The sequence below is a fragment of the Enhydra lutris genome, unplaced genomic scaffold (assembly GCF_002288905.1).
Source record: "Enhydra lutris kenyoni isolate GAN:26980312 unplaced genomic scaffold, ASM228890v2 scaffoldscaffold16, whole genome shotgun sequence".
Taxonomy (NCBI): domain Eukaryota; kingdom Metazoa; phylum Chordata; class Mammalia; order Carnivora; family Mustelidae; genus Enhydra; species Enhydra lutris.
In genome coordinates, this window is record NW_019154100.1 from 793,033 (window position 1) to 817,481 (window position 24,449).

Consider the following 24,449-nt stretch of genomic DNA (forward strand, 5'->3'; position numbering starts at 1 on the left):
ATTTCTACATGGTATTAAAATGTAAATGAATCAGGAGAGGAAACACATCTGTGGACTGTTAGTTAATAAAACTACATTGGGCAAGTGAACTAAGTCATAATAATTAATTAAATTTCACTGCCCATGTATGCTTTTAATTGTATATTTAGTGTGCATTTGCATAATCACATAATGGGATCTATATGATTCATGCTTTGCTGAGCGTAAGCTGGATGCACAAATTACCATTTCAAAATTAGAGTTGCTTATAAAGGTATCACAGAGACATTTTACTTTTTTCAAGAAATGATAAATAGGAAGTAAATTAAAAAATTTTTTTTAACAAGAGAACAAATCTACCCCTCTATTTATTTACTTTTCAGTAAGTTTAAATCCCTGAGGGGTACAACATCACATGGATTCTGTGACCAGTGGCTTTAGCTGGAAGGTTTCTTTGGAATTCGGCATGAACCATGCCACCATTTCCATGAGCATGAGTTCCTTTCCCCCAGTTTACTCTAGCTTTGTTCTGTTGCCACCAGGAGTCACTGTGTTGTTCTTTACTTTGTACACATAAGCACATCTCTTGCCTAGATAGAATTCAGTTTCATCTAGAGCATAAACCCCTTCGGTCTTGAGAAGAGTTGTGTGCTCCTCTGGTTCCAGACACCCTGTTTATAACTAGCAAAAATGGCCTTGGACCACAGCCTTCCAGACACAGTTGTCTTTACAGGAATCCTGCTCCCAGCAGGCCTCCACGGGTTCCACGATGGTGGAAAGAGAAAGGCCAAAAAAAGGGGAAAAAAAAATCTTCGAATGTGAGTTACACATTCTTTTTCATTTTTTTTTTTTTTTAAAGAACTATTTATTTATTTATTTACTTTTCGAGAGAGAGAAAGAGAGTGCAAGTGGTGAGGAAGGGCAGAGGGAGAAAGAGAATCTCAAACAGACTCCCTGCCTCGTGTGGCACCCAGTGCAGGGCTCAGTCTCTCAACCCATGAGATCATGACCTGAGCCAAAATCAAGAGTCAGACCCTCAACTGACTGAGCCACCCAGGTGCCCTTGTCAGTTATGCATTCTTAAAGTTTAGAAAAGTGACTGATTGAAAAGATGTCAGCCCTGGCTTGGACAAATTCTGGCTTTGTTCTTTGAAAGCCTGCTTTTTAAAGTACAATGGTAGTATATTTAGTAGCTTTCTATCAGGGAAGGGTTTACTTTTTTGAAGACATGGTGTGAGCTGGTTGGATTAGGTATTGTCCTGAGCTAGCTTGTATGTCTAGGGCCCCTCATAATATTTTGTGATTGAATCACATTCCAATCAGTCTAATCCCCAAATTTATTTAATTAAAAAAAATGAAGCCTTGTTTTAGGACCATATCCTGGGGCAACATTGTGCATACTGGCCTTCAACTTATAGAAACATACGACTTCTAGCATTTGTTCCAGGTGACTGGGACAATTTCCACAGTGATGTGCTGTAGACAGCAGTCTCTAGACAAAATCTATTCTTGGTACTGTCCATCTCCACCTCCTCAAAACCTAGTCCTCTCCAGCTGCCCTCTGATTAGCAGATCAAAAGAGCTCACTGCAAGTTTGAGTGACAGAGACCTAACTTCTAAAGTATATTTGCATTTTGAAAAGAACCTTGTCATTTTGAATAAATTTTGAAAATGCCAGTCTGTTCAAACCACTCCCCTGCCTGATGTCCTTTCCTGGCTCCTCAGTGCATCAAGTTCAAGTCTAAATTCCTCAAGGCATTAAGCATTGTCTCCTGGTTTTTTTATCTTGCGGTCACCTCAGCTTTCTCATTCTGCCTTCCTTGTCACTCACCAGTGATCCTTCTTCAGCTTAAGAATTGGATTGCTGAGAAACCTCAAGTGAACACAAGCTGAGCATTGCATTATTTAAAAAAAAAAATGGACAAGTGGTGTCAGGCACTAGACTGTCTCAGTCTCATAATTAGATTCCTTCTTCACTAATGCTAAATTAAAGAGCAGTTCAGTTGGGTGGCTATTCCAGATACCAGTCAATTGAAGATGCTAAAATGTGATTAGAATAAATTGGAAATAGAGAACCAGTTAATTCAGGTATCTAAGTATAATTCCTTTGGTAAGTGGGCAAAAATTGAAAAAAAAAAAAAAAGTCTCTCCTTCTGCCAAAAGAGATGGTACCTTCTTGTGAAAATAAAAATATAACAGAGCACCGGTACTACACACTGGTTCATCCCCTGAGCACTTTATCATGGGTAGAGCAGGTTCAAGTTGCAAGTTGAAGCGATAGGGCCGATTGCCAACCTAGAGAACAATCAGACAAGCAGTTAGTGAAAATAGAGCAAACTGAAAAAAAAAAATTATAAAAAGGAAAAGAATACAAGTTCCTTATGAATTCATTAAGAATGAGTGAATTTGTTTTGTTATTTAAATTTTACTCTTTTTGGAAAATGAATGCCCCTGTCAAAAATAATCCTCCTCAAAAGTTTAAGAAAAACCTGCATGCAGAACTAAATCTATAGAGATGTTGTCTCCCTGGTAATAAGAGAATAAACCAAATAAGTAAAAGAAAAAACAAAAAATACTTGAAATAGTATTTTGAGTAGGCCTGATTGGGAAAAGAAAAGTCTGTAATTCAAGACAATTTCAAATAAGTTAAAATGCTATATTACATCCATGTGTTTAATAATTACTTATTTTGAACATAAAGAAGGTGTGCAGTTTTGATTAATATAAACCATTTCTCCCTGAATCTGTTAAACATTGAATTCTATTTCCTCCTGAGTCTTCCTGTTGGCAGGAATAGCTCTTCTTCTCCTACCTGCTTTCTTTACTTTTAAACTTTTTATTCCTGATTAATTTCAGACCTACTGAAGATTACAAAAATAGTTCAAAGAGTTCCTTGTGCATGTCATCCAGCCTCTCTGTGAAAAATGCTTCTGACAGTGTACCATTGGTAGACTCATGGAATGACTTATTCAGAATAAAGTTATCCCACACAATTGTGTATGGGACCAAGGAAATAATCATAGCAGAAGTGAGCCAGAGGGCCACAGTATCCTCTAGTCATACATTTACCTTGTCACCTAGAAAAAGTTGGCTTCATAGAACTATGAACTGGCCTATTGAAAACCCAATGTGTATCCAGGTGCCTATGATACACTATGTATTGGTGAGGCTGTCCTATAAGATACCATCTGTGCTTTGAATTGATTGCTATTATCTAGTGCTCTTTCTCCCATAACCAAAGAGGGAGGTATAGGAATGGTTCCTTTCACTGTTAAATCTAAGAACTCCTCCCTCCCTCACAGTTTTTGTTTCTAGTGACTTTTGCTCTCATTCCCACAACCTTAGTTTTAGATGTCTCAGAGGATTTTGTTACCAAGAGAGTAGGGTTCTACTGGAGCTGTGGGATGTGGTGTGAAGATGGTTTCCTTGAGTTGAAATGGAGTTGAGACTAACACCTGGCCACTTGGGGCTCCTCATACCACTGAACCAATACAGTAGATAGAGAAAGAGGTTGCTAACCTGGGTGAGATGACTTATTCCATTTGATGAGGAAAAGTTGGATTGCTCTTGCAATGGAGACAAATGGGTCTTAGAGGATTCACTGGGGACTTAGGACTTTCACACACAATAGTGGGGTTAATGGGAGATTAGGACAAGCCAATAAAGGCTGGACTGCCAAAGGCAGTCAAAGGCTTACCTTTATGTGGGTCACTGTACCAGGTAGAGAATCTCTACTGTCAAGGTGGTAGCTAAGGTCAGGGGGAACAAACATGGAATGTGTGTTAGAAGATGGATGTATTAAAATATTAATTACTTCTCATGACCACATACAGAAAAGAAGGAAGAACAGAAAAGAGATGCATATTATATATATTTGGTATAAATATATATATTGCTTATATCTTTAAAAATATATTATGAATATAAATTTTGTGTATATTGAGAAAGGAAAAAAGTAGCTTCTGACGTCTGGTAACTGGTTTGATACTCACAGTGAAGCCATATTGTTCTCTTGTTGGTTATAATCTCACAGAAAGTTAATGTCAGATTATGGTCACTCTGAGACCATAATCAATGGAACAAAAGCAAGGACAGTCATCAGGCCACAAACCACCACACAGCCCTCTCTCCCAGATAAGAGTGACTACTACAGCTTTTTCTGTTACAGATTTATCCTCCTCCTAGTTTGTTCTCCCTATAGATACTATTCATTGAGACACCTGGTCATGGAATTGCCCCTGTTTTCGAACAGCACTCTACCTAAGTTAAATCCCTGTTTCCTCAGACCCTCCCCAAATTACCCAGCAAAAACCCAAATCCTGTTCGATGATGGGTTTTTTTTAACATCTTCTTGACTCAGGCATCTCTCGGTTCCCTATACTTCGTGTTCTCCCTCAATGCAGGGAGTAATAAACCCAACTTGTTTAACTTGTTTTGCTGGTGATGTTTGGCTGAAGGACATGGACAATATTAACCATTCATTTCTTTTTTCCTCTTTTCCCTTCTTCTACTATTTCACGTAAGGAGTGTTGCCCTTGGGGCGCCTGATGAACGCTAATGGAGACCTTCTCTCTCTTTCTGGAGAGGGTGAGCATATTTTCGTTTGTATGAAGGATGGTTGCACCATGATAGGCAGCAACGAGCAGTTGCTGTTGTAGGAAACAGGAAACTTCAGTACAAGTGCGAGGATGTTGCTGGAGAGCAGACAGGATACACGGTGCTAAACATTTGCCTGTCACTCTCGGATCCGTTCCCCTTTCTTCTTCTATCTACACTGCTCTGGTTCACAAGGGAGCCTGATTTCTGGAAACCACACTGCCCGCTGGTTTCCGATTAGGTTTGGCCAAAGGGAGGAACTGCCAGAACTTTGGCAGGTGGTGTTGGGAAGAAGCCTGTGGTGCTTCTCCTGGTGCTTCAGACCAAGGCTTCACCTCATGTGATGTTCTAGATCCAGTCACAAAGCCACTCCCTCCTAGTTGCTTCTGCCTGGTTCCTGCTCACACGTGCAGGCTTTCTCTCCCTGCTTTTTATAATACCATCTGCTCTCTTTGCTCACCTGCCCTAAAAATGATAGGAACTCCCTGTTTTCTGGTTGCCTTCATTTTTCTTGTCTTCAGCTCTTCCCACGTCTCTGTAAGTGTTTACCCTCTCTTGAGCTACCTGGGTAAAATTACATTTTCCTCATCTTAACCTAATGATATACTGGATCAGCCTAATTTGTAGATACCCTTTAAACACCTTTATAGAAAATATAAGTCTTGTCACTGGTTATTTTGATAAAATTTTATTTTCCAAAATGGAACAGCTTAAGGGTAAGAATCCATTCTTAATAGTAAGAAAATCCTGTGGAGTCACAAATCACAAAAAATTGGTGCGAACCCATCATTTTCTCCATATTCTTGCCTTTCTCTCCCTAGGTACATGCAGTTTCACTAATGGTTATAAATATTTGAAGCAATTAAGTGAAAAAAATTCTAAACAGTCATTTTCTAATGATTGGAGATTTAAAAATAGACCTGACAAGAAAAGAGTAGGGGGCTAGGCTGAAGCATAAATCTTAATGTTTTTTCAGCCCCCGGAAACTAGTTGAAGGACATGATCTTCTCATTATGATTCAGATTTGCCCTGGCTTTAGCAGGAGTTATGCACAAATCCAGCTGGAGAAGAGGATCTTAATTTTTTAGCCTCTCAGTGGGTCCTTGTCTGGATCTGCTTTCTCAAGGCTAAATGATACTCCAAGGTGCTTTCAAGATCAGAATTGAATAAGTCTGTAAACCCTTGACATGTCTGTAGGAGGCCTTTGGGGCAGGTCGTCATCTTTGCAAACTGCCTCATATTTAAGCAAGGCAAAATAAAATCTGCGTGTAGGAACAATACAATTAACCAAAAATTGATATCTCTAAACTTCTAATACAGTTTATCATTGAAATTGTTGCGTTGATTTATCTTCATTGTCGATGTTTTTGAAAGGCTGCTACAGTTATAGCTGGAAGTTTTTCTTACACAAGATTTAAATAGTGAAGAAATGATTTTGGAATAAGAGTGTCAGTCATCGGTGGACATTCTCCTTGGGTTTTCTAAAACCAAAAGGCAAAATTCTACTTCCACTGTGCTAATCAGCGTGCTGGAGGGAGCACGATGTGGCCCAAAGGCCCAGGGAAGAGTTCTCACCTATTGTTGGGGCACAGGGGAATTTTGTTTCCCTTTTCCTTTTTCACTATATACTCAGTAAATGGGCCCCTTGTGGCCTGAAAGAATTCACATGCCTCCTTAACCACCCAAATTACCTCTAGGGAATGACTTAGAACTGTGGAAAGTCTGGCTCCCTGTCTTTGAAGAGCTTTGAACAAGTTGGATGAACGCAATTGCCAAGAAGCAAATAGAAATATATGCTATTTATGGAGTTGTTGAGTATGTTTATTAGATGAGCCTGTTAGCTGCAGCGGCTGTTTAAAATTTTCAGCAAATAAGCATTCGAACCAGATTATTTTTGAGGGTCCATCTCTCTTCACATAGTCCGTGAACACACACACGGGTCATTTACAGGGTGCATCTTCTCTTAATTCAAGAAAGGTTTCTTCTGTCCCTTTTCTTTTGTTAGGAAGGCAAGAAGGTGGGTAGAATTAGAGAGCGCAGTAATGTTGAAGAATCAGTGTTAAGCATGAAGTAATGGTGAGTTGCACAGGGTATAGATACACGAGTCTGGGACTTGACACACAGCAAACCCAAGCCATTATAGACTTGGAATAAAAATTAAAAATAGGACCTGGTACTGTGTTTTGATTCACACCCATTTTCCTACTTTGGGGCCATTTTCCTTTTTTTTTTTCCTCTGCAAATCTAAATATTACCTACTTCTGAATACTCAGTTCGAATCTCTCCCTGGAGTTTTCTATGACAGATGCACATATGGACATCTCTTTCCTCTGAAGTCTCATTGTTCCTATGGTCTGTATCACTCTGAGACAAAGTATTAGGTATTCAGTTACACTCAATCAATGCTGGTGGAAAGAATCAAGCAGAAACGTAATCTTTTGTTACCTTGCATTGTGTTCGAAAAGCACATCCTTTGTGTGTTATTTGATTTTCTCTGTTTAAGCCTTATTTCCCTTTCCAGACTATAAACTCATTGAAAGCAAGAATTAGGTTTTATAGCCCTTGAGCATTATTCATGAGACCTTCCTTCTGCAGTCCTCAGCCTATGTATACAAACACCTATATATTGGTTATTGATGATTCTTGTCACAATACATCAACTCATGGTTGGCCTGGGACATTTTAAGACGATTCACTTCTCTTCGCTAGGATTGGTCCTCCATCAGGTACCAAGTGATTCAACACCCAGAAGCCTGTGTGATTGCCTTGTTAATTTCCCATGAACAAGACTCACTGCTCAGCATTGCTTTGATCTGTATTTCTTCAGACATTATGTTGCTCCTCTGAGTTTGGTGGGTCATAATTTGCCATTATGTTGTCACTTTGAAGGATGTAATATCTTAGAAATTCCATTCTTGGTAAAAACGTTTTGTTTCAGTATGATTTTTTGCCCCATAGAGCAGAGCTTCTAAGTGATTTAAAGCAGGCTCACAACCTTTATCTGAAGAAGCACTTGTATTTCTCTCCTTGCATCTGCCCTTAGAAATTATGAAAGTCCGGAAAGGGAAATAGGTTTGTGTGATTTGGTCAGAGGCTGCCGGTAGGCTTGCTATTGGGCGTTTCTGGAAATTTAAGTAAGGGAAGATCCTTCTAATATTTTCAGAAGAGCTTCTTTGTTCAGTGGCTCAGTATTGATAAAGGCCTTTCCTCAATTACAGAACAACAGGGCTCAGAGTTCTTTTGTGACTCGGAAGCGGACAGAAGTTTCCTTTGTATCTAGACAATCAAGCAGACCCACGACGGAGTGCCAGGTTCTGGGGTATACAAGTCAGGCAGGGGCTCTGCCTACAAGAAGCTCAGAATCTAATGCAGGAGGAGGAATATACTCGTTAGCATGGGAAAACTGCAATAAGGAGCACATCTAGAGGAGACAAAGTTCCACAGAGCAGAGAATGATGATTTCTCCTCTGAGATTCCAGAAGGGCAGGTGACAGTGTAAGGGCCTATTCAGCCAGAGCAGCCCCACCCTGGTTGAACTGCCATTTTGTTGTAAAACTTAAATTGACTTTGCCCACCCCCCCAGGGGAACTTACTTAAAAACAAGTCCCGGAAACCAGTCCCACGTAACAAAGTCCAAGTACAAGGGTGGGTCAGGCCTGGTGGAGGTATTCAATCAGTGGGGGGCGCATACTGTCTCCTAGCTACCAAGGAGTATGGACCCGCCCTTTGGGAGCCTTTTGGCGCCAATCCTAACCAAGGTGATAGGCTAAATCAAATGTCTACTAGGGTAAATTGTAATTCAGTTGGTCACCTAGCATGACTGTGCAGCTTTCCCTGTGTGTTACAATTTCATTGGCCACCTGTGTGTGGCCTGGCCCAACCACATGGCCTTTGCTCTATAAAAGTTAGTCTGGAAAGCAGGGAGGGGTTGCCCTCTCTGTAAGTGGTGCGGGACTGGCCAGCCAGTTTGATTCCTGATGCTTGGCGTGAAATAAAGCTTTGCTTGACCTTCTCTTTGTATCAGTCTTGCTCCTTTAATCAGGGACCCGTTATTGGGGTACCCAATTTTTGGGGGACCCAACAATTACCCAACAGTAAAGCCCTTTTGGAAGAAGGCAGCTCTTGAATTGGATTTTGAAATTGGAGAAGGAATGATCCAGACAGAACACAGGTGTGTGCAGGAGGGTGGCTTGGGGCAAGAGCAAGAACAGGGGAGCATTCCTGGAGAGGGGACCTGTTTTGTAAATGACAGGAGCTGCTGGATCATGTGGACGTGTAAACAATATGGTAGGCTTGAGATGCGCTAAGCTGTTCTAAATTGTTCGCGCAGAAAGCATGGGAAAGGAGGAGCAGAGCTAAGTTTGGAAAATCAGTCCATCAGTCTGTGTCGTGGTGGGACCGTGTGTAAGGCTTAAGGATTTGGATTTTGGTCTGCAGGGGATTGAAATCCAGGGACATACTTGAAATAGAAGAGATGTGATCAGACTATCGTTTTAGACATTTTACCTGTGTGGCTAAGAGGTTTGTCAAGGGACACAAATAAGGGCCGGGAGCCTGTAAGGGGACTCTGCAGAAGTTTATGTGGGATGGTAGCACCACTGCCCCTCCAGTTAGAGAAAATTAAGAACTGTTTATTGGTTTTAGTGACATTCTTCTTGGTAGAAATGCATGTTTTCTGGGATGGAGGATAAAATAATTTATCTTGGTTGCAAATGTTTCTTCATTCTCAAATCTATCTTACTAATTGTCATGTAGATTGGGTGCCTGGGTAGCTCAGTCTTTGAGCATCTGCCTTTGGCTCAGGTCATGATCCCAGGATCCTGGGATCGAGTTCCACATCTGCCTCCCTGCTCAACCTGGAAGCCTATTTCTCCCACTCCTACTCCCCCTGTTTGTGTTCCTTCTCTCTCTCTGTCAAAAAATAAATAAAATCTTAAAAAAAAAACAAACAAAACTAATTGTCATGTAGATATCCTTCTTTACCCTGCCTATAGACTTTAGTTTTAAGATCAACCTTACAAATTCATATAGAAGACAAGTTGTGGTAATAGCAAAAATATCTTTTAGTTAGTAAAAATAAAATTCTTTTTTTTTTCTGAAAATACTGAACCTTTCTTCTTGTATGTATGACTGTAGGAATTTCTAATACTCCATGATTATTATTAGTTTTTTTAAAAGATTTTACTTACTTGTTTGTTAGAGATCACAAGTTGGCAGAGAGGTAGGCGGGGTAGGGGGGAAGCAGGCTCCCCGCTGAGCAGGGAGCCTGATGCAGGGCTCCATCCCAGGACGCTGGGATCATGACCTGAGCCGAAGGCAGAGGCTTTTTTTTTTTTTCTTAATTTAATTTAATTTTTTGAAGGCAGAGGCTTTAACCCACTGAGCCACTCAGGCACCCCACTCTAGGATTATTTTTCTTAGGTTGGAGTAGCATTTCAAAATAACTTGAGTGGGCCTTATTTAAAATTATCAAATAATCAGAAACTTCTGAGAAATAATACTTTTCTGTCAATGGAAAACTATTTAAAAACTAGGTCTGTGAATGACATTTTAGGACTTCAATAAAGGATGAAATCTTTTATCTGGAACCACAGATGTTACATCCATTTAACAGGAGTTTCATATGTGTAATAGCCCAAAGATGACTTTATTTTTGGGGGGTAAGTTACCTAAAATTTGTAAGAATCTTGCTTCTTATTTCTCTTACACATTTTTAGTGCCTTTTAAAAGCGTAAGCAGCCTAGGTAATCGTTTGAAAATCTTCATCCTTTTTGTCAATGCCCGTTATCAAATAGTTCACTGTATCACTCATAAAAATATTCACCAGCACATGCGAAGTAGGGCATAATGAATGAATGGTTTTCTATGACTTTCTATTTTAAAACACATCAAGGGCTTCATTGAGCATTGTGGGCATTTTTCTTCCAACCCATAGCAGCACGAGAAAACAAATGCAGCAAATAATAGCGAACGCTTATATAGGACTAACTAGGTGCTGACACATTTCCAGTCTTTACCAATATTGATTCATTTGAATCAACTGGTGTATTATACCATAAATTATGTGATCGTGTATAGAATTCGTGTCCCAGTAGTTGTGAAAGCCAATAATTATAGTTAAGGATAGTGTCAGTCGTGTCCAAAACATAATACTGAGGACTCCTGCATAGTCCTGAAGAGTCGAAATTGTGTGTATGATCCATGCTTTTCAAACTTGTGAAACAAATACAGTCACTCCTCTTATTGTCACAGTGCTTCATTGACGCCTGACCTTTCTACTAGCTGGGTGTCTAGCACTGGCGTCAGGGGCACACTCTCCTTTACCATATTGTTCCAGGAAACTGAGAACTCACTTCATCACAATGTTACCAGTGATGCTAAGTTTCTGTGGTCCCATGGACACAGGTCCGGGTGTGGTTTTTTCTGTGGAGAAAGCTTGAACTCCACCTGGGCCCTCCACCTGGACTCCCTCTCCCCCACACATGCTAAACACTGCTTAAGGGACTTGTCACTCATTCCCCCAGGACCACAGTTCTTCAGTTTACTCACCATGTTTAGCCATTTCTCCTCATTGTTCCCTGTCACCGCGCCAGGCTGGTTGGCCCCTAAAGGTTTTCCAGCATTAGAAATGCACTGCTCAGAAGTCAGCTCTTCCCCTGTAATCTTAGTATGAAGGCAGTGTCACCAGCCTTGATGGTCAGTCATATTATTTTAAGGGCCCCATAACCATACACTGATTCCAAACTATGATCAGGTTTAACTAATATTGCCTGAAAAAACTGCCCTGCTTTAAAATTTTGAAGAGTAGGCATTAGGTTTTAAATACCCTCTTTTTTTTTTTTTTTTTAAAGATTTTATTTATTTATTTGACAGAGATCACAAGTAGGCAGAGAGGCAGGCAGAGAAAGAGGAGGAAGCAGGCTCCCCAAGGAGCAGAGAGCCTGATGTGGGGATTGATCCCAGGACCCTGGGATCATGACCCGAGCTGAAGGCAGAGGCTTTAACCCACTGAGCTACCCAGGCGCCCCTTAAATACTTTTTAATTCTAAAAGATTCTTGGGTCCCACAGATTGGCCTTATTTTGCCTTATTGGTGATCTCTGAGTACATTGTACAGGTAGTAACATCCCTCAGGTACATCCTGATTCAGAGAAGTGGATGTGTGTTTATTCTAAATTTGTATATAAACTCCTTAAGTGACCATTCCCAAGATAAAGAATAAATAAGAATAAATCTCTTATTAAACGTTATACAGTGTCACACCTGATGTAGGAAAATGTTGGGGTTTAGAGCTGACAGCCAGTAAAGAATTCTTGAGACACCTTTGGTGCAAAAAGGTGGTTTTATTAAAAGGCAGAGGACCCTTGGTCAGAAAGAGCGGCACTGGGGTTGTGACAGGTGACTGATTATACACTTTCCAGTTGGGAAGGGCTTAGGAATAACATAAATCTCTAAGGAACTTTGGAAAAAAGGTTTCCAGGATCCTGAAGGGGCTATCTATTGTTAGGAGAAGGTCGTTCATTACTGTCTAATAAAACCCTAGTCATGATGCCCTTCAGATGTATATCAGTAAGCCATATGCTTGAGGGATGATCGCCAACATAGATCTCCGGGGTGGGGGTAGAGATAAAGAAAGTTTCCAAAGGACTCTTTATATGTTAAAAAAGATTTACAGGCACCTGGTGGTCTGGCTAAGATTGCCTCTCGTTCTTAGCAAAGTATAAACATCGAGGCAACTGTGTTCCTAGAGGAAGGTCACTCTGCCTGTTTCAAGGACTTGTCAGTGGGGTGTAAGCAGTAAGGAGATTTGATTTTTTCTTTTGCCTTTGTTTCCCGCAACAAACCAAAATAAAACCACAGACAGAAACTAAACAAAACATCCCAAACTCTATCAAAGTATCTACTTATAAGCAAGGTATAGGATTTCTTGGGTTGCTCATTTCTTTTAACTTAAAGATATTGTACGTCCTCCTGAACTGGATTTGAATTCAAAATCCATAATCCCAAATAAGGCATACAGTTTCCTTTCTAAATGATCCTTGGCTCCTCTACTACTTGGGAATGAAGATTCAGCCTCTTTAAGCATTTTTAAGCCCTATAATATCCTCCTTCCATTCTTCTCTTTATAGAGAAGGGTAATAAAAATAGGGAGGGGAAGGGCAAGATACCTGTGTGTGTTTTTCTTAATCTTGGGCTTAAAGGCTGCTGAAACTACAAAAATTGGAGAACAAATCTGAGATGGAAGGAGGCAGGTAAAAATGTCTCAAAGCCATCTCACCAAGTTGAATCGCTTATGGTTTTTATATCCTGGGATATTGTGATTTATAATTAGAATTATATATCTGTTCTTTGTTCCCATTTCTGGCACAGGGTTTCTAAAACTCTTGGAATTTTCTATTGATGAGAGCAATAAAGCCTTGTGCTGGGTGAATGAGGTGATTTTTAGAGTGCTCCTAAGAGGGACGCCTGGGTGGCTTAGTTGGTTAAGAAGCTGCCTTCGGCTCAGGTCATGATCCCAGCGTCCTGGGATCGAGTCCCACATCGGGCTCCTTGCTCGTCAGGGAGCCTGCTTCTCCCTCTGCCTCTGCCTGCCATTCTGTCTGCCTGTGCTCACTCTCTCTCCCTCTCTCTCTCTCTCTGACAAATAAATAAATAAAATCTTTAAAAAAAAAAAAAAAAAAGAATGCTCCTAAGAATGGGGAATGGGGGTGGTAGCCAGTGATTAGAAGGTTGGACTTCAGACCCACCCTGGACCTATAGGGAGTGGAGAGGGGCTGGAAGCTGGAAGCTGAGTTCTGTGTTCAATGGACAATAATGACTTAGGTAATGGAGCCTCCATCAGAACCCAAAAAGACAGGTTTCAGAGAGCATCTGGGTGGCAAATAATAGTATACAAAATATATATATAAATAATACTAGGTGATCAAATGGCGATGTGGGGAGAGAAGGGTACCTTGAAAGGGCGTGGAAGCTCGATTACCCTTCTCCATCTAGCAGTTCCTGAATTATATCCTTTTACAATAAACCGGTGATCCAGTAAGTAAAATGTTTTTCTGAGTTCTATGAGCTGCACTAGCAAATTAATGGAACTTGAGGAGGGGCTTGTGGGAAACAGATTTATAGTTCGTTGGTCAGAAGTGAAGGTAACCTGGACTTATAACTAGTGTCTGAAGCGGGGGAACATTCTTGTAGGATTGAACACTTCATCTGTGGGATCTGATCCTATTTCTGGGTGGATAGTATCAGAACTGAGTTGAATTGTAGGACACCCAGCTGATGTCAGAACATTACTTTTTGGTGTAGGCATCCCCCACCCCCACCGCCTGCCAATTGGAAATTAGGTCTCAGAACACCCTAATAGACCCCTCCAAAGAGCATCATTGGAACCACAAAATGAAAACCAGGAGTCTATATTTTGAGACAGTTGTTCAAATCAACCTAGGAATAAAAACTATTTTGCTTTTTTTCCTCTCTGACTTAAGGGCTGAACTTACTATTTTCTCAGTATTCTAGGCATTTCTCTCCCTCATTTTCTCCTAAGCTCATTTTTTCCCTTAACATACACATATGTTTTATATATATATATATATATGTGTGTGTGTGTGTGTGTATATAATATAAATATTTTATAAATATTTAAGTACTATATAAATCAAATATTTTATATAAAATAGTTTTCATATAAATATATATTTTATATAAAATTATATAATTATAAATATTTATATTTATATTATAAAATATTTATAAAGTATTTAAATATTAATATTTAAATAAATAAATAAATATTATAATAAATATTATAAAATAATAAATAAATAAATATAAAATAAAATAATAAATAAATAAATATTATAAAATATTTATAAAGTATTTATCTATAAATAAATATATTTATATATAATATATATTATTAAATAACATTTTTATCATAGTATAGTTTAGCAAATGCCTTAATATTTTCATTAATGCTTTTCTATTCTCCAGCAGCCTAGAAAGGAGAATTTATAGAAAGGAAAATTTCTAGTACAGGTAAAACGTGTATGTTTTGACTTACGTAGGCAATATCCGATTATAAATTTTCACATGCCCACTGCCGTCTACAGTCTGTTAAAGAACAGAAATTCAAATGAGTACATTTGAAGATCTAATTGGCTTTGTTAAGTGATTCGCAAATTGGGCAGCATCCCATCTAGCAGTTAGAGAGATGCTCCAGTTGTGTCACACAAAATGGAAGGTGTTCATGGGAAAGAAGGTGGGGCAAGGAGGTTTTAGCAAAAGAAAAGGATTGTTGCAGACCAGAAATTTTTTTGGCTAAGGGAAAGGCAGGGTTTTCATCATGCAGATTCTCTCATTAGTGCTATCCCAACATTGCTGAAAGGTCTTCAGACAACTAAATGAAAGTGCTCCCTCCTGAGATGTATTTTGAGTTTTAACTGACGTGATTTCTTGATTAAGAAAAGTCAATCAGGAATGGATTTCTATCATCCTCATATTTATTATCTTGACATAACATTTTAATTATGATGTATTAGTTATATAACTAGGTCTCAAAAGATAATACTAAAAAAAAATTACAGTTGACCCCTTTTGAATAATCTACTATTGACTGAAAGCCTTACTGGTAACATTAATAGCACATACTTTGTATGTTACGTGTGTTATATACTTTATTTTTACAATAAAGTAAGAGAAAAGAAATTTTATTAAGAAAATGATAAGAGAAAAAATATATATACTTATAGTACTTATGGAAAAAAATCAGGGTTTATTTTATTTTAATTTTTTAAAAGATTTTATTTATTTGACAGAGAGAGAGATGGGGGAAGCATAAATAGAGGAGAGCTGCAGGCAGAGGAAGAGGGAGAAGCAGGCTCTCCACTGAGCAGAGGGCCTGATGTGGGGCTCAATCCCAGGACCCTGGGATCATGACCCAGCTTAACCAACTAAGCCAGCAGGTGCCCCCAAAATCCGGGTTTAAGTGGACCTTTGCAGCTCAAACATGTATTCAAAGGTCAACTGTATTGTAATTTCGGTGTCTCAGATATTAGTGTATAGAAATCCTGGTTCAGTAGCTCAGTCACTTACTATGAAAAACTGCTTTGCTCTATGAAGTAATGGAAATGTGAGAGGAAATGAACAGGCAATCTTGAAGTTCAATATATTGAGTAAAGATTTTTATAAGGTGTTTTGACTTGTAGCTGAGAAGTTAGAAAATCCTGTTCCGAAAAGGTCAGAGAAACACAAGTATTTTGCCTTGATGAGGAGACTCTTAATCTCACGAAGCACACTGAGGGTTGGTGGGTGGTGGGGGGGCGGTTAGGGATGGGGTGGCTGGGTTATGGACATTGGGGAGGGTATGTGCTATGGTGAGTGCTATGAAATGTGTAAGCCTGATGATTCACAGACCTGTTCCCCTGAAACAAATAATACATTATATGTTAATAAAAAATACATTGAATAAACACTTATTTATAAGAGGACCAAAAAAAAAAGAAAAAAGTATATGGCTTTTGAGGGATAGGAAGTTCTAGAAATAAAATCCTGATTGGACAATCTTTGTTCATTACAATGAGAAAAAAAAAAAAGGATATTCTTTTTTTTTTTTTTTTAAAGATTTTATTTATTTGACAGATCACAAGTAGGCAGAGAGGCAGGCAGAGAAAGAGAGGAGGAAGCAGGCTCCCCACTGAGCAGAGAGCCCGATGTGGGGCTCGATCCCAGGACCCTGGGATCATGACCTGAGCTGAAGGCAGAGGCTTTAACCCACTGAGCCACCCAGGTGCCCCAGGAGGATATTCTTAAAAGTGTTTTCTTTTCTTTTCTTTTTTTAAGATTTTATTTATTTATTTGACAGACAGAGATCACAAATAGGCAGAGAGGCAGGCAAGGGGGGTTGCGGAGCAGGCTCCCTGCTGAGCAGAGAGCCTGATCGGGTCTCGATCCCAGGACCCTGAGATCATGACCTGAGCTGAAGGCAGAGGCTTTAACCCACTGAACCACACAGGTGCCCCTTAAAAGTGTTTTCTGATGATAAAAGAAATTTGGAAATACAGAAACTATAGAGAATTATATAGAAAAGTAAAAAATGGTACTCAGTATCTTACCAAATGAAAGTAGAATACTTCTTAGATTTCTTTGTGGGCTCCCTTTTTTTTTTTTTCCTATGTGAATTTGTTTGTTAAATACATGAGAACATACTAAAATTTTGTTTTCAGCCTTTTAAAAAGGCATATCATTATAGAAAGCACATTTCACCATATTATTAAAGTTGATAAAAATGCCATTTTGGGATAGCATATGAAGCTACCAAATTAACGTGTCACTTTTAATTTTATTATTATTATATTAAGATATTATTTATTTATTTGAAAGAGACTGAGAGAGAGCTAGAGAGCACAAGCAAGGGGAACAGCAGAGGGAAAGGGAGAAGCAGGCTCTCCCACTAAGTGGGGAGCCTAATGTAGGGGTGGGGGAACTTGATCCCAAAACTGTGGGATCATGACCTGAACCGAAGGCAGACACTTAACTGACTGAGCCACCCAGGCACCCTTTTGATTTTATTATTTAAAAACAAACAAACAAACAAAACTTGAAATGGCTGCTTTCCAACAAACATAGAAATAGAGGAAGCAGTATAACAAATGCCCAAATTTTGGTACTAATCATAATATATATCAGATAAATGTTTTTTATGTAACTAAAATACCATTATCATATCTAAAAAAGGTAGCAGTAATTTCTTAATTTATGCAATACTCAGTTTATATCCTAATATCTCCAACTGTCTCAATAAATATCTTCTTTACAGTTGGTTTGTTAAAATAGAAGCCAACACTGCATTTGGTCATTACTTGTTAAATGTCATTTTATTTCTAACAAGCTCCCAACCCCCCACTTCTTATGTCATTTACTTGGAAAGAGGTTATTGGTCCCATAGTGTGTTCCACATTCTTGATCTGACTCATGATGATTTGTTTTTCTTCCTCTCATCCCCATATTTACTGTAAACTAATAGTAATATCTAGAAAATTGATTGGAATCAGGTTCAATTTCTTTTTGTCAAGGTTATGTCATAGTTCATGGTGTTTCCTCCTTACTGCATTGCAGCCAGAAGCCCAGACCATCTGGTTGCCCACGTTTAGTGATGTTAAGATAGATCAGGTGTTGGCAGCCCAATAGAGCTGCCCTCGATCTTTCTTTTTTGATCCTTTTAACATCCATTGATGAAGGTTATCTAGATCTGTAACTTCATTAAGGGTTGAAAAGGTTAATTTTCTACGTCTACTTTCCCTTCTGCATTAGTGACCCACCAAAACTTTCCCTCACTAATAGTTTGGTTTCTCCAGACAATAGTTCATAGAGATGAGATCTGATTCTTTCCCTTTATTTCTCACTTTTTCTGATGAGCTAATGCCTGAGTAATCTCTAATGGAGACCAAAGAGGTATTTTGTTTTTTCTAATTTCACTATGGATGGCTGCATTTTCATTCTCAATTTATAGTCTTTTTGATAATCCAATTGCCTGTCTTTGCTCAGTGATGTTCCTTTAAGTCAGCTCCCCTGTGTCTTTGCCATGACCCTGTTTATATTGGATGTCTTCCAGAAGGACCTTTGTGAACATTTCTCTGGAATTTTTGACTATTGTATTTGCTGTAGTTACTTTGACTAAATAGAACCATAGAATTTATTTCTAAAAGGAATACAGTAGGTTTTCTGTATACCTACATCTTCATCAACACTTGGTGTTCTAATTTTTCCAGGCTAAAATATGTATTGTCTCATTGATTTAATTTGCATTTATCTGAATATCAATGATTTTTAGCATCTTATGATACGCTTGCTAGCTTTTTGTATGCATGTGTGCATTTTTAATTACCTATTCATATCTATTGGAGTTTTTTGGACGATGATTGTTATTTTCCCAATTATTCTCCAGCCCTATCTCAATCAATTTTGGGGGCATTATTTACATATTCTCTTTTCCTGTTCTTTGATCTTAGCTTTAAAAACATAGCAGTTGATTTATCAAGATATTGAAATTCTAGTTTTTATACTTTTTGCAGCCTCTGCTGGATTTACTTATTTTTATATGTGTTTTGTTTGAATACTTCCTGCAAAAATATTTTCACTGTGGGCTTTTAGTAGTAAATCTGAGGGCGTACACACGAACTCATTTTTATTTTGCTCATACTGGTTTTTTTTTCAACTCTTGCATGTAAATGATATAATACATATAGAATTACAGATTTAAATTTCTCTTAATATTTAATAATTTATTTCTTAGTTGTATTCTTGCATCCAGAAAAGGTGGTTAAGAAGTCTGATGGCAAGGTGAATCTTGTTTCTTTGTAAAAGATCTGCCCTTTCTGGAAGGGCTTAGAGTTGCCGCATTGACTTTGATATGTCTTTGTAAGCACTTTTCCTTCTCTCTCCCGGAGGGCCTTTCAGTCCACGGTCTTTTATTTAAATTTGGGTGACTCTTTCTTTAGCTTCTCAATACATGTTCAAACTTATTTTAAGTTTTTGGCCTACTTTTTTGAAAAAAATGTAGTTGGCATATTTTATCAAGTTTTAAAAAAAAATTCATTGAGATACTTATACTTCTTCCTTTGACCTGAGACTCCATCATCCCTTGGAAGATGAGTTATTATGTTTAGTAATATGAGTTAAGAAAGGGTTGAAGACCGGCTTCCAGTGTTTGCTGGTTTGGTGAACTTGAGGAGGGTATGGGGGATGAACCCCAGGGCAGAGAACCTCAGTCACAGCATACCCAGTTGTGATGACTCCTGATTACTCCCGTTTGCCTCCTGAAAAGCCTCAAGGAGAAACAGTGATAGGAGGCTGCCCCCTTCATTTGTAACTCATCTGCTCTGGGGGATTGGGCAGGGAAGGGGTCAAAGTGAATGTCTGGGGGTGGATATCCACTTTGTGGCCTTTGTGGGCACCTGTTTTTGTGTGAGCACTTGCAATTTTTTTTTTTTTAAAGATTTTATTCATTTTACAGAGAGATGCAGAGCAAGCACAAGTAGCAGAGTGGCAGGCAGAGGGAGAGGGAGAAGCAGGCTCTCCGCTGAGCAGGGACCCCAAGCAGGGCTCGATCCCAATACCCTGGGTTCATGACCTGAACTGAAGACAGCTGCTTAACTAACTGAGCCACCCAGGAACCTGAGCATTTGCAATCTTGTGATAGATCATACCTTGAACATGGGTACCAACATCTGAAAGATTGCTGATGATTTTTATGGTGCAGACATAGGAAGTGAGTATCCCAAACACAGCCCAGGAAAGGCCAATGTAGTGCTTAGAGAGTTGTATTCTAACACACCCTCCCACGTCTCCTTCAGCTGTCCTCTGTCTGAAGCTGTAGACAGCTACTTCCCCTCAACACATCATTGAAATTAGAAAAACTATGGAAAGGTTAGTTTCTGAAATACACTTTTCACTCTTTCTTCTATAGTTATTCCAGGGTTAATTTTACAGAGGGAGCCAGAAGCCCCATGTTAAGTTGCCATATGGGCAGGAACCAGAAGTTCCTACTATGTTGAGTAAATATTTTTTTCACAAACCGATGTCCTATTTTATGAGGCATCTGTTCTTTCTTTTGCCCACTTATCCTGTGTGGTCTTTGTGTTTTTTAAATTGATTTTATGAGTTATTTGTTTTTTATGGATAATGCCATGTTTTCAGCTATATTAATGTAAATATTTTAATGTAAATATTAAAATAAGGCTATTTTTCTTCTTGCTTTTCACATATTATTAGTAAATAAAATAATTTTTTCTTTCAGTGTAGATAATTATATCTACCATTTCAATTGTGATGTCCTCTGTTACCTTTAAGCATAGAAAGTTCTAGGGTCAGGGCAGGTCATGGACAGGAAAAATTTAAATCACTTAAATATATAAGATATATATATATGTATAGTGAGCATCCTGATAAACAGAAAGTAAAAGTGTGCCTGGGTGGCTTAGTTGGTTAAGCGTCTAACTCTTGATTTTGGCTCAGGTCATGATCTGAGGGTCATGTGATCAAGTCCTGTGTTAGGCTCTGTGCTGGGTATGGAGTCTACTTAAGATTCTTTTTTTCCCTCTCCCTCTGTCCCTTCCGCCACTCCACTCTCTCTCTCTCTCTGTGTCTCTCTCTTTCTCTCTCTTAAAAAACAAACAAAAAACCAGAAAGTAAAAAAAAAAAAAAAATCATGTTCAATAAATGTAAAAGACATATCCATCACTGACTTGTAATATGGGGGAAAATGATCAGACTGAGCCTCATACAAATTGTTTAAAATATATTTAGAAAAAAAATCTTCTAAGGCATGCTTTGGAATAAGGAAAACTTAGAATCCAGGGACCAGGATCCAAGAGTCTTATGTTTTGAACACATTTGAACTTTTCTAAGGGATGTGCTTAGATATAATTTAGCTTCTCTGTGTCTCAATTAAAAAAAAAATCTGTTAAATGATGGTGATAATTGAAAGTACATAGTTTTAACATTTTAAACATACTAAATTTAATACGAACTTTATATCAATAGTAGTAATAGTCATAATAATATTAACAAGAAAGGAAATGACCAACTGCTTGGAGAAAGAGAGTTAGTGGACTGTTAAATGATTTTGCATTCTTCTAAAGAATTATGTAGCATCTAGAAAGAATATAAAAACCCCTAAAATGATCTGGCTTCACTAGTATGAGAAAATGATAGAATAAAACTCATTGTTCAGTGAGTTCAGGCTTAGACATTGTATTTAAATCCTTGTAAGTTGTTTTCTGTTGCACCATCCAGGACTGATAAAATCCGCACACACAAGACTGCCATGAATGCTTGCTGACACTGATGAAATTCTTGGTTGGTTAAAAAAGTCAATGAGAAAGCGCAGGCATGAGCGGGGGCGGAGGGGGGTTGGTGCGTCGGAGAGGGAGAAGCAGGCTCCTTGAGGACCCTGATGCGGGACTCCATCCCAGGACACTGGGATCATTACCTGAGCCTAAAGCAAAGGCTTTACTGTCTGAGCCACGCAGGCATCAAGGAGAGGTCAATGCTATTGTGCTGGTTAAGACATGAGTTCACCTGCAGGTAACAGAGACTCAAATAGTGCTCAAAAGGAAGGAACTTCATTTTCTCAGACATGGAACAGGTTTTAGGTTTTGGATGGCAGAGAGTACAGCCTGATTACCGAGACCTACACTCCTACCATCTTTTAAGGTTTTTTGTTTTTTTTTAAATTGAGTTGTAATTATGTACGATCCTAAGTTGAAGGTATATAATGTATTGATGTGATACATTTATATTTTACAATATAATCACCACCAAAGCATTAGCTAATACTCCCATCCCCCGGCATAATTATCATTTCTTTTTTGTGGTTAGAACATTTGTGTTCTAGTCTCTTAGCAACTTTGAAGTACATAATACAGTATTGTTGACTCTGATCACAGAGCTGTGTATTAGCTGTCCGGAGCTTGTTCATCTTCTCACTGCAAGTCTGTGCCCTTTGACCAGCACCTCCCCACTTTCCCCACCCCCGGTCCTTCTTCCATCCTGTGTCCCTCCCTCCTTTCTTCTCTGTCTCCTCCTTCCACCCCTTCTCCCCTCTTCCCTGCTTCTTTCTTTCCTTCCCTCCTTTTGGTTCTTTTTTTAATATAATTTTTGAAGATTTTATTTATATACTTATTTGTCAGAGAGAGAGAGAGTGAGCAAGCGCACAAGTAGGCAGAGTGGCAGGCAGAGGCAGAGAGAGAAGCTGGCTCCCTGCCAGCAAGAAGGCCAATGCGGGACTCGATCCCAGGACCCTGGGATCATGACCTGAGCCGAAGACAGAGGCTTAACCGACTGAGCCACTCAGGTGTCCCCCTTTTTGTCTTTATAAAGAGTGTACTTAATGTCTGCTTTTTATTTTTTTTTAAACTGGGTCACCTCACTGTTCTGAAGATAGCTGGGTTCCCACGCCAGGTTTTGTGAATAGCCCATGTGCAAGTTAACATGTCCCACATAGATTTTTACAGCACTTGAATAAGGTTTCCAGTAAGAGCTGGGCTGAAATTTACACATGAGGAATTCTTTGCTGCTTAGGTTTCCTTTCCTTCCCCTCGCTGATTTTGACTTGTGTGTTAGCCGCTGTTAACAACAATGGAGAAAAACCTAGGTCTTGTCTCTGAACATGTTTGAGTCTCTTAAAGTTTAAAACTTAGCCTGTCTTCAGTGAATTCAGTCTCTTGTGTCAATGATCTGTTTCTCAGCATCTTCCCCTTTGGCCTTTTTACATCCCTCCCTCTACTTCCAGCCTGTGTCTTAAGCACCACCACCACTGCCACCAGAGCCCCATCTCATTCAGGATCCAGAGGAAGCTTATAGAATATGACAGTGATGGGGAGTGGGGCTCTCTGGCTCCTGCTGACCTCTGACCTCTTGCCAGCTCTCTAGGCATTGCTCTCTGTCCTTGCTGCCTTTGGTGCTGACGTACTGATGGCTGCTTTGACCTGTACTGTCCTCCTTCACCACAGACAGTCACAGTGACTGCTCCTGGATAGACCGGCCACCACTTCTCCCTGATGCTGCACACTCCTAGAGCTCTCCCTTTCGATTTCTGGTTTAGGGAACTGACCATGTGTCCTTCTGCTAGAGGGTCACAGCTTTTATGGTGAACTTGCAGCTCGGCTGTCTTCTGAATCCACCAGTAGGTCACAGAGGGATTTCTGGACCCCCTAAAAGCCATGCACGGGCCCAGAGGAAGCAGGAGCTATTTCAGGCCCATTCACCCGGCCCCTCCCCTCAGTCATTTCTGCTCTTACCATTCAGGCATCGTTTTCCACACGGTGGCCCCACGACAACTCAGGGTTCCCTGAAAGGCATGTTTCTTTGGAGGCTGTGTTAGGGTATGCACACAAACTCCCTTATTCTAGAATTCTATTAAACTATTTGCATATTTCACAACCAGAACTTTTTCTCCCTCCTCCTCACCTCACCCCTATCTCCCCATTTGACTCTGGGGTTGTGTAGGGTTTTGCCTCTTCCCCTCAGACTTCTCTTTTCATTTTCCCTTCTTGTCAGGCAGGGATGATCCTAAATCATTTCCCTCTGATTCCCAGGAAGGTATTTGCCCTCCGCTCCCAATAGAAACACATACTAAAATCATATTTGTCCTAATAACAGAAGCTGAAAAGAAAAATTCAAATTGCAGACAAGGAAAAATACCATCAGGAAATATTTAAAAATATATCATGTTGCTACAGAGTGGAGGGGCAGACATTGCAGGCAGAAGGCACAGCATGTAGAGTCCCTGACGTGGGAAGGAGGAGGCTGGCGTGGTGGCAGTGGAGAAGGGAACAGTGAGATTCCCAAGAGATTGGGCTGGAGCTGAAGCCGACCAGATGATGAATCCCCCTAGACCATGTGAAGGGGATTTTGTTGAAAATGTCTTCCATGTCTAGGTAAGGAATAAGGCTGTGCCTTCTTCTGGTTCCTCAAAATATACAAACGGTAACAAAAAACATCCTCCTTGGGCACCTGGGTGGCTCAGTGGGTTAAGCCTCTGCCTTCGGCTCAGGTTATGATCTCAGGGTCCTGGGATTGAGCCCCACATCGGGCTCTCTGCTTCTTGGGGAGCCTGCTTTCTCCTCTCTCTCTGCCTCTCTGCCTACTTGTGATCTCTTTCTCTCTGTCAAATAAATAAGTAAAATCTTTAAAGCAAAAAACATCCTCCTCTCTTGGGCATCCTTTTGTACTTTATTTCATCCTAAGAGCTGATACCGTTCAGGTTTCTATGCAGTAAGCACAGAATGAATGCTGACATGGGAGCCTGTGCACGGTCAACCTGGGTGGATGTGAGGGAATTTATGGGGTGGGGGTTACTGGGTTAGAGATATGCTTACT

General features: G+C 39.6%; 1 pseudogene; it reads right to left on the reverse strand.

Annotated features, from left to right (window-relative positions):
- Positions 1 to 367: 367 nt before the first annotated feature.
- On the reverse strand, positions 368 to 23,292 carry LOC111147200 (annotated as a pseudogene).
- Between the last annotated feature and the right edge of the window lie 1,157 nt (positions 23,293 to 24,449).